An 8,523-nucleotide genomic window follows, 5' to 3' on the forward strand; every position below is an offset into this window, starting at 1 on the left:
AGTCAGTGTCTGGTGGATTCCTCTCAGCCGGGGCAGAACACAAGGATAAATCGGGTTACATAACTACTTCCGTTGCATCGTATTATATATATAAAATTCTCCATAGACTTTCATTGCCCTTGCGTCGGGGGAGTGTACCACATGGCGACGTAACCTGGGATGTGTGAAAGGACCCTCAAGAGTGCAAAGAAGATGAAAGAATCCACGGAGAAGAGCATCAGAGTGTAAAATTAGTTTTTAAAAAAAACATTTATAGGTGTGCTTCAATACGGACACATTTATTTGTCTTTCTGAGTTTACTTCAGTCCTGTTCTGTAATAACCTAAACCCAAGCTCCAAATAAAAATGTCCATCATTCCCCCCTTTGTTTTCTGAATTCTCTAAAACAAGCTCGGCAACGGCCAACCAAATAAAACCTGACAGTAATTACAGCCCTTTCATATCGTCCTAGATACTGTAATTCACAAGAAAACAGGTGACATTTGCTCTTAGCCAAACTTCACAGGCATTAAATCATTTTGTAATAAATGCACTAAAATTGGGATTTAGACGTTTAATCGTATTTTTAGGCTGTGACTCTTTTGAAAACTAATTATAAGTGACCTTTTAAGTTGCAAATACAGAGAATGGAGCCTCGTATGTAACTTGGGAAAAGTAATTGCAATTTTATAGGTTTCAGACTTGCTGAAAGGAGTCATTGAGTATAATAATACCGAACACAGGCCGTTATTAAAATCTCCTCGTTTATCTACTTAGGAGTTTCATTGTTGAATTTAGGTCTAAAAAGTATTTTTTGAAATGATTGCAGCAACCACTATGTGTTTCTAAACCCTTCTGCATTACTGCGCAGTTATTGCTGTTCTCTGTTATTGCTTCACTCCACATAGTAACCAGTTTACAATTAACATGACAACTTTTTTTTTTTTGCTTTTGCTTAATTTACCTTCAGTTGTGGAAGGAAAAAATAGTCTCTGCTGGGCTTTCCTATGAGTGGAGGTGGTGCTGGCCTTCTAGTTCAAGTCGTGGGAAATGGTTGTGCCTGCCTAGCAGGCAGGACGAGTTCTATCTACAATGGGGCCCTGGGGCAAAAGTAACTTGAGGGGCTCCCCTGCCACCAAATCACCCCAAGGCCCCTAAACTGTCTGCCAGATCCAATCCCCCTCCCCATCACACAATATCATTAGATGTCCATCATATGTCCCCTAAAAAGCATTTTCGGACTTCCCATTGTTCACTTCATCCTTTTCCTAAACAGAGTAAACACACAGCTCTGGAGCCCTGGGGCAATTGCCCCCTTTGCCTCTATGGAAGCATCGGCCCTGCTAGAAGGCAGATGCAAGATACATTTTGACTTTTGTACCATTAATGTTGATTGGAGGTGGGGTAGGGGCATGCTTCTTGAAGTCGATGATCATGTCAACAGTTCAGGATCAGCCTGTTCTCTCTACACCAGTGGCATATTCTGTCAACCTGCTGGTGGTAGGCCTGCTTATCCTTATTTGATACAAGTCCAATAATGGTGGTATCGTCAGTAAACTTGACGACCTTGACGGACTTTGTCATGGCTGTACAGTTGTTTGTGTAGAGGGAGAATAGAATCTGTAACAGGACACAGCCTTGTGGGGCACCCGTGTTGGCGACCCTTGGTTGTGAAGAGATATCACCCAACTCGACGACTTGGAACCTGTTGGTAAGGAAGTCTGTGATCCATAAGCGTAGGGTGGGACGGACCTGGTGTGCAGCAAGATTGTCCTGAAGTATGCCGAGGCAGACAGTATTTAAATCCAAGCTGAAGTCCAGAAAGAGGATCTTAACCAGCAGCATCGCTAGGGCCTTTGATCCGGGGGCACTGCCCACGAACCTGTTGCCATGGTGCCCCGGATCACACTGAGCGGCAGGAAGGGGTACTGGGTGGAGCGGAAGAGGGAGCGGGCATAGCGTAGTTTAAAACTCACCTTCCGATCTCCGCAGGCACAGCTTCTATCTTCTTCCGACTTCCTCCCCCGGCGTCCGTCGCCTTGGTTACAGCGCCCCCTGTAATGACATCACAGGGGGCGCTGTTACTAATGCAATGGATGCTGGGGGAGGAAGTCGGAAGGAGATGGAGGCTGCCTGCGGAGATCGGAAAGGTGAGTTTTTAACTACCCTATGCCCGCTACCCCTCTGCTCCGCCCAGCACCCCGCCTGCTTACTTGGGGGAGGGGGGGACTTTCCTATCTAACCTACACTAGGGGCACCTACCTATCTAACCTAAACTTTGGGAAGCTACCTATCTAACCTATACTGGGGGAACCTACCTATCTAACCTATACTGGGAGAACCTACCTATCTAACCTATACTGGGAGAACCTACCTATCTAACCTATACTGGGGGAACCTACCTATCTAACCTATACTGGAGGCACCTACCTATGGGGAGAACGTACCAATCTAACCTACACTGGAGGCACCTACCTATCTAACCTGTACTGGGGGAACCTACCTATCTAACCTACACTGGAGGCACCTACCTATCTAACCTATACAGGGAAAACTTACCTATCTAACCTATACTGGGGGAACCTACATATCTAACTTACACTGGAGGCACCTACCTATCTAACCTGTACTGGGGGAACCGACCTATCTAACCTATACTGGGGGAACCTACCTATCTAACCTATACTGGGGGAACATACCTGTCTAACCTATACTGGACGTACCTACCTATAGTACAGACCAAAAGTTTGGACACACCTTCTCATTCAAAGCGTTTTCTTTATTTTCATGACTATAAACATTGTAGATTCACACTGAAGGCATCCAAACTATGAATTAAAGTAAAAAAGTATTAAGTGCAGAGCAACAGCAGGGTAGCCAGGCAACTTGCATTGTTTAAAAGGAAATAAACATGTCAGCCTCCATTTTCCTCTCACCTTAGGTTCCCTTTAACTCTGTATCCTTATTTTTAACAAGATGGGAGTTTTTTTTTTTTAATATAAGAATACAAGCCCTGTGATTACAGAACCTAATGAGAACTCTGCCAGGGCACATAAAGACTTTGACAGTATCTGAGCAGCCTAACGACGCTAGGAAGAAATGATTAGTAAGAATTCCTTCAAGCCAAATTTGTACAATTAGAGCATTCTCAGTAATCATAACAGATTTAAATATATGTAGCACATTGCTTTCACTGCTCATTTCAGGACAGGATTTTTTTTTCGTGAAGTTTAATTAACATTTCTATTTTGATGAAAATTACATTTTCCTGCGATTGTGACTTTAATTCTGAAAAAGACAGGAATAACACAGTAATTAAATCTGCCATCTCTGATTTCAAGTGAAAATAGGATACACGAGAGTGGAATCATTATTGCGATTATTAGAGAAGCAGTACACTCTTGGAGACAGTGGAGTTGCGATTTAGAGATGGACAGGGCCGGATTACAGGGAAGGCCACGAAGGCCCGGGCCTTGGGCGGCTGCAGCACCTGAACATCAAAGAGGGGTTGCTACATATGAAAGAGGCGGCTGAAAATTGGGAGCAACACATGAAAAGGGGAAACTGATGCCCAAGGGAGCTGTTTGTGAAAGAGAGGAGCTGCAGTACATGGATGTTACACATGGAAGAGGGGGCTGCACATGGAATAGGAGGGACACTGCTGCACATGAAAGGCAAGGCACAGCACACTTGTCCTAGGGGCACAAAAAGTATGAATCCAGCCTTGGAGGTGGACATTTGTGGATTCACATAGGTGGACATCTCAAGGGGGCAATACAATGATTTGTTAACTATATCTAGGCCAGGTAACTGGATTGGAGATGTGTAAAGCTGATTACACACTTGTCCATTGCTACCTGATGTAGCAAAATGATGTAACCCTGTCTGATTGAAATCTGATTGCAAGGAATTGATTCCTACCACACACTCAGCATATTGATATTTAATAGATTTCAGCAGGAAATCTATTGAAAGTCACCGAAGCGTTGCGCAGTCCATGGCCAACCACCACTCCTGCCCCACCTCCAATCGATGGAATTGATCAACATGTCTGATTTTAGGTCAAAATTAATCAAAAATTTGATTGTACAGAGAAGTTGGGACAATAGATTTCAGGCAGATTGAATCTGTCAGGACTATAACCAGAAAAGTCAATAAATGTATGGCCAGCTCAAGTGACAAGAACTGAGATATTTGGCACCTTATTCAATTCACTTTTTCTCCTAAGTTTTCTCCTAGGTGATATTTTCATACCTTATCAATACAATGCCTTCTAAGGTACCAGCAAGCAAGAAAATACTATAATAATTGACTGTACTTGCTTTTTCACCTACTTTTTGGTACTTTTTCAATTGCAGAGTGCCGAAAAGTTACTTTAACCAGTTCGCGTCCCTGGGGTTTTCCCCCTAAAAAACCCAAGCAATTTTCTACATTTCACAGGTCTCCTATTCATTAGCCAATAACTTTAGCAGTACTTATCACAAATAAATGATCTATACCTTGTTTTTTTCGCCACCAATTAGGCTTTCTTTGGGTGGTTCTTTTTGCTAAGAACTATTTTATTTATCTATGCATTATAATGGAAATATGGTGAAAAAAATGTAAAAAGTAATTTTTCCTTAGTTTGCAGCCATTATAGTTTGAAAATAAAAAGTGTTGCTAAAGATTAAACCCTCACATTTTATTTGACCTTGTGTCCTGATTATTACAACATTTAAATTATGTTCCTAGTACAATGTATGGCGACAATATTTTATTTGGAAATGAAGGTGTATTTTTTCCATTTTTTGCTTTTGCTTTTCTCATTGTAGTTTATCAGTAATTAAAAGCCAGTATTTGTATTATATAACAGTAACACGCCCTCGTGGTGTACATATTTAAAAAGCTAAGTCCCTAAGGTAACAATGTATGTATTCTCTTTTCAATTCTGTTACTTTTCTTTCTTTTTACAAATGTTTTACTTTGGCACAGCGTATATAAAAATAATAATTGTATTGCTTTTGATTCAGTTTGTCATGAAAAAAAAATCAGTTGACATAGTCCTTAGCCCTAATATACCTCAAATTGTATTCTCTTGCTTGTCACGGTTAAAATGATACCCCATATACATAATCAGGTAGCTATTTGGGCTCACAGCAGCCTCTTCACCACGAGTAGCACCAATGACTTTTTCAAGGCCATTTTTTTCACCAGATGTAACATTGTCGTTCTTTCTTATCAAAGCCCCTACAGCATCAGGACATTCAATACACGTCACAAATGTCACCATTCTGAAAACTAGAGACCCAGGTCTACTCAAATATTGCCATTTTGTAACAGTCGCACTTATGCATTTTTCATGAAATTTGAACGTAACATTGAAAATGCTGTTTTTTTACAGTTTTTTTCACTTTGCAACGAAAATAAAGTCAGGTGACATAGGCCTTAGCCCTAATATACCTCAAATTGTATTCTTTTGCATGTCACGGTTAAAATGATACCCCATATACATAATCAGGTAGCTATTTTGGCTCACAGCAGCCTCTTCACCACGAGTAGCACCAATGACTTTTTCAAGGCCATTTTTTTCACCAGATGTAACATTGTCATTCTTTCTTATCAAAGCCCCTACAGCATCAGGACATTCAATACACGTCACAAATGTCACCATTCTGAAAACTAGAGACCCAGGTCTACTCAAATATTGCCATTTTGTAACAGTCGCACTTATGCATTTTTCATGAAATTTGAACGTAACATTGAAAATGCTGTTTTTTTTACAGTTTTTTTCACTTTGCACCGAAAATAAAGTCAGGTGACATAGGCCTTAGCCCTAATATACCTCAAATTGTATTCTCTTGCATGTCATAGTTAAAATGATACCCCATATACATAATCAGGTAGCTATTTGGGCTCACAGCAGCCTCTTAACCACGAGTAGCACCATTGACTTTTTCAAGGCCATTTTTTTCACCAGATTTAACATTGTCATTCTTTCTTATCAAAGCCCCTGGAGCATCAGAACATTCAATATATGTCACAAATGTCACCATTCTGAAAACTAGAGATTCAGGTCTACTGAGATATTGCCATTTTGTAACAGTCGGACTGATGCGGTTTTCATGAAATTTGAACATAACTTTGAAAATGCTGTTTTTTACAGTTTTTTTTTCACTTTTGTCATGAAAATAAAGTCAGGTGACATAGGCCTTAGCCCTAATACATGTCAAATACATACGTATATTATATATATTATTTACGTCAAATTCTATCTTGCTTTTCAAGATTAAATTGGTACCCCTTTAGCTTTCTGGGTGCATAGTACACCATTACACTCAAGGTGCGCAATGGCTTGTAATGTACAGCAAGGTTATGTAATGTACAGCATAAATATATGATTCCCAAATGACAAATAAATTATAACTCACCACTGGAGATCTATGAGGCAGCATTAGATGGGAGGGATGAATTGAGCCAATCCAGGAGTTAGAAGCTGGAGAAGGGTAGTCAGCCAAGCCAGGGTCAAAAACCAGAGAATGGTCATCAGCCAATCCATGGGTCAGAAACTAGAGAATAATCGTCAGCCAATCCAAGGGTCAGAAACCGGAGAATGGTCGTCAGCCAATCCAGGGGTCAGAAACCAGAGAATGATCGTCAGCCAATCCAAGGGTCAAAAACCGGAGAATGGTTATCAGCCAATCCAGGGGTCATAAATCGGAGAATGGTCGTCGGCCAATCCAGGGGTCAGAAACCAGAGAATGATCGTCAGCCAATCCAAGGGTCAGAAACCGGAGAATGGTCGTCAGCCAATCCAGGGGTCATAAATCGGAGAATGGTCGTCAGCCAATCCAGGGGTCATAAATCGGAGAATAGTCGTCAGCCAATCCAGGGGTCGGAAACCAGATGACAAAATGTATATAGTGAACACAGTTTGAAAAAGATGAATCGCTAATAATTTTGAACTGTGTGGTACACTTCAAAACAGCCGTTAACACAGAGGCCTGGTTTTGATGGGCACTTAGGGCAGTGGTATCTGGAGTCCCTTCTGATGTGGTGTTTGGTACACACTTTACATCTTTTTTGAGGATATTTTTTTAATGGATTAGAGGGGAGTGACACAGGGAAATGCCTATCGCGAAGTCTTACCACATCTTCACAATCCAGAGAGTCTGTGGGGTGCGCAGTATTAGCAGGTTCACCAATCAGTGCTGAAACCACATCCTCCTGGAACTTGATGTAGGTGTCCGCATTGCCCGATTCTTTGTAGATGACAAAAGCATTGTACAATGTCATCTGCAGGAGATGAATTCCGACTTTTTTGTACCACGCCTTGGTTTTTCGGTGGACTGCATATGGTGCAAGCACCTGATCAGAGAGGTCGACACCCCCCATGTACTTGCTGTACTCTGCAATGGCTACTGGCTTTTGTTGCGTTTCTCCCTGAGATACCGTTGTCACTGTAGCCTCCGTGTGAATTGTGGACAACATGAGTACGTCCCTCTTGTCCCTGTATTTTAGTGCCAAGAGTTCATTACTTCGGAGGCTGAAGGACTCTCCCTTTTGCAATTTTTTGTGTAGGACCTGCTGAGGCATTGCTTTCCTGTTCGGCCTCACAGTACCACATGCTGGAGTTTCAGATGCATACAGGAATTTAAAAAGCGGTACACTTGTGTAGAAATTATCTACGTACAAGTGGTACCCTTTGTGCAGAAGTGGATTAAGCAGGTCCACAACAATTTTTCCGGTGGTACCCAAGTATGATGGGCATCCAGCGGGCTCAAGCAGACTGTCTTTCCCTTCATATACATTAAAAGCATATGTATATCCAGTCCTGCTCTCGCAAACCTTATATAGCTTAACCCCATACCTGGCACGTTTGCTGGGGATGTACTGTTTAATGGCTAACCTGCCATGGAAGGTAACCAGGGACTCATCCACTGAAATGTTTTGCTCAGGCTTGTATACCTCACAAAACTTTTTGTTGAGGTGATTGAGAAGAGGCCTTATTTTAAATAAGCGGTCACGGTCTGGGTCATCAGAGGGGAGATCGTTATCATTATTGTTAAAATGCAGAAATCGCATGAGCATTTGATAACGGCCCCTGGTCATTGTTGCCCGGTAAATAGCCATCCAATGTATTGGTTTTTTGGACCAATACATTTGGACTTGTGGTTTCCATGTAATGCCCATGTTGAAAGTCAGGCCAAGGAAAGCTTTAAGCTCAGTGATGGATGTGGGCTTCCATTTTGATTTGTAATAAGAGGAAGGATGATCAGCCAAAAATTGTTGAGCATAGATGTTAGTCTGCTCAACGATATATTCCAGGAACTGGTCAGTAATCAGCAACTGAAAAAAATCAAGAGGTGCCATATTTGCGGTCTCAACTAATAATCCGCTGCTTGCGGTAAAAGGGGGGATATTGGGTTCTTCCATATTTGGAGTAGACCATACAAGATCACACATTTCAGGTGGTACCTGAGTGTCTCTCCGAGGTACCTTTCGCCTTCTATTCTGCCGTGGCCTGGCGGCACTTTGACCGCCCTGACTGCTATGACTGGTTGCTGC

The sequence above is a fragment of the Hyperolius riggenbachi genome, chromosome 4, assembly GCF_040937935.1.
Source record: "Hyperolius riggenbachi isolate aHypRig1 chromosome 4, aHypRig1.pri, whole genome shotgun sequence".
In the NCBI taxonomy this organism is placed as follows: Eukaryota; Metazoa; Chordata; class Amphibia; order Anura; family Hyperoliidae; genus Hyperolius; species Hyperolius riggenbachi.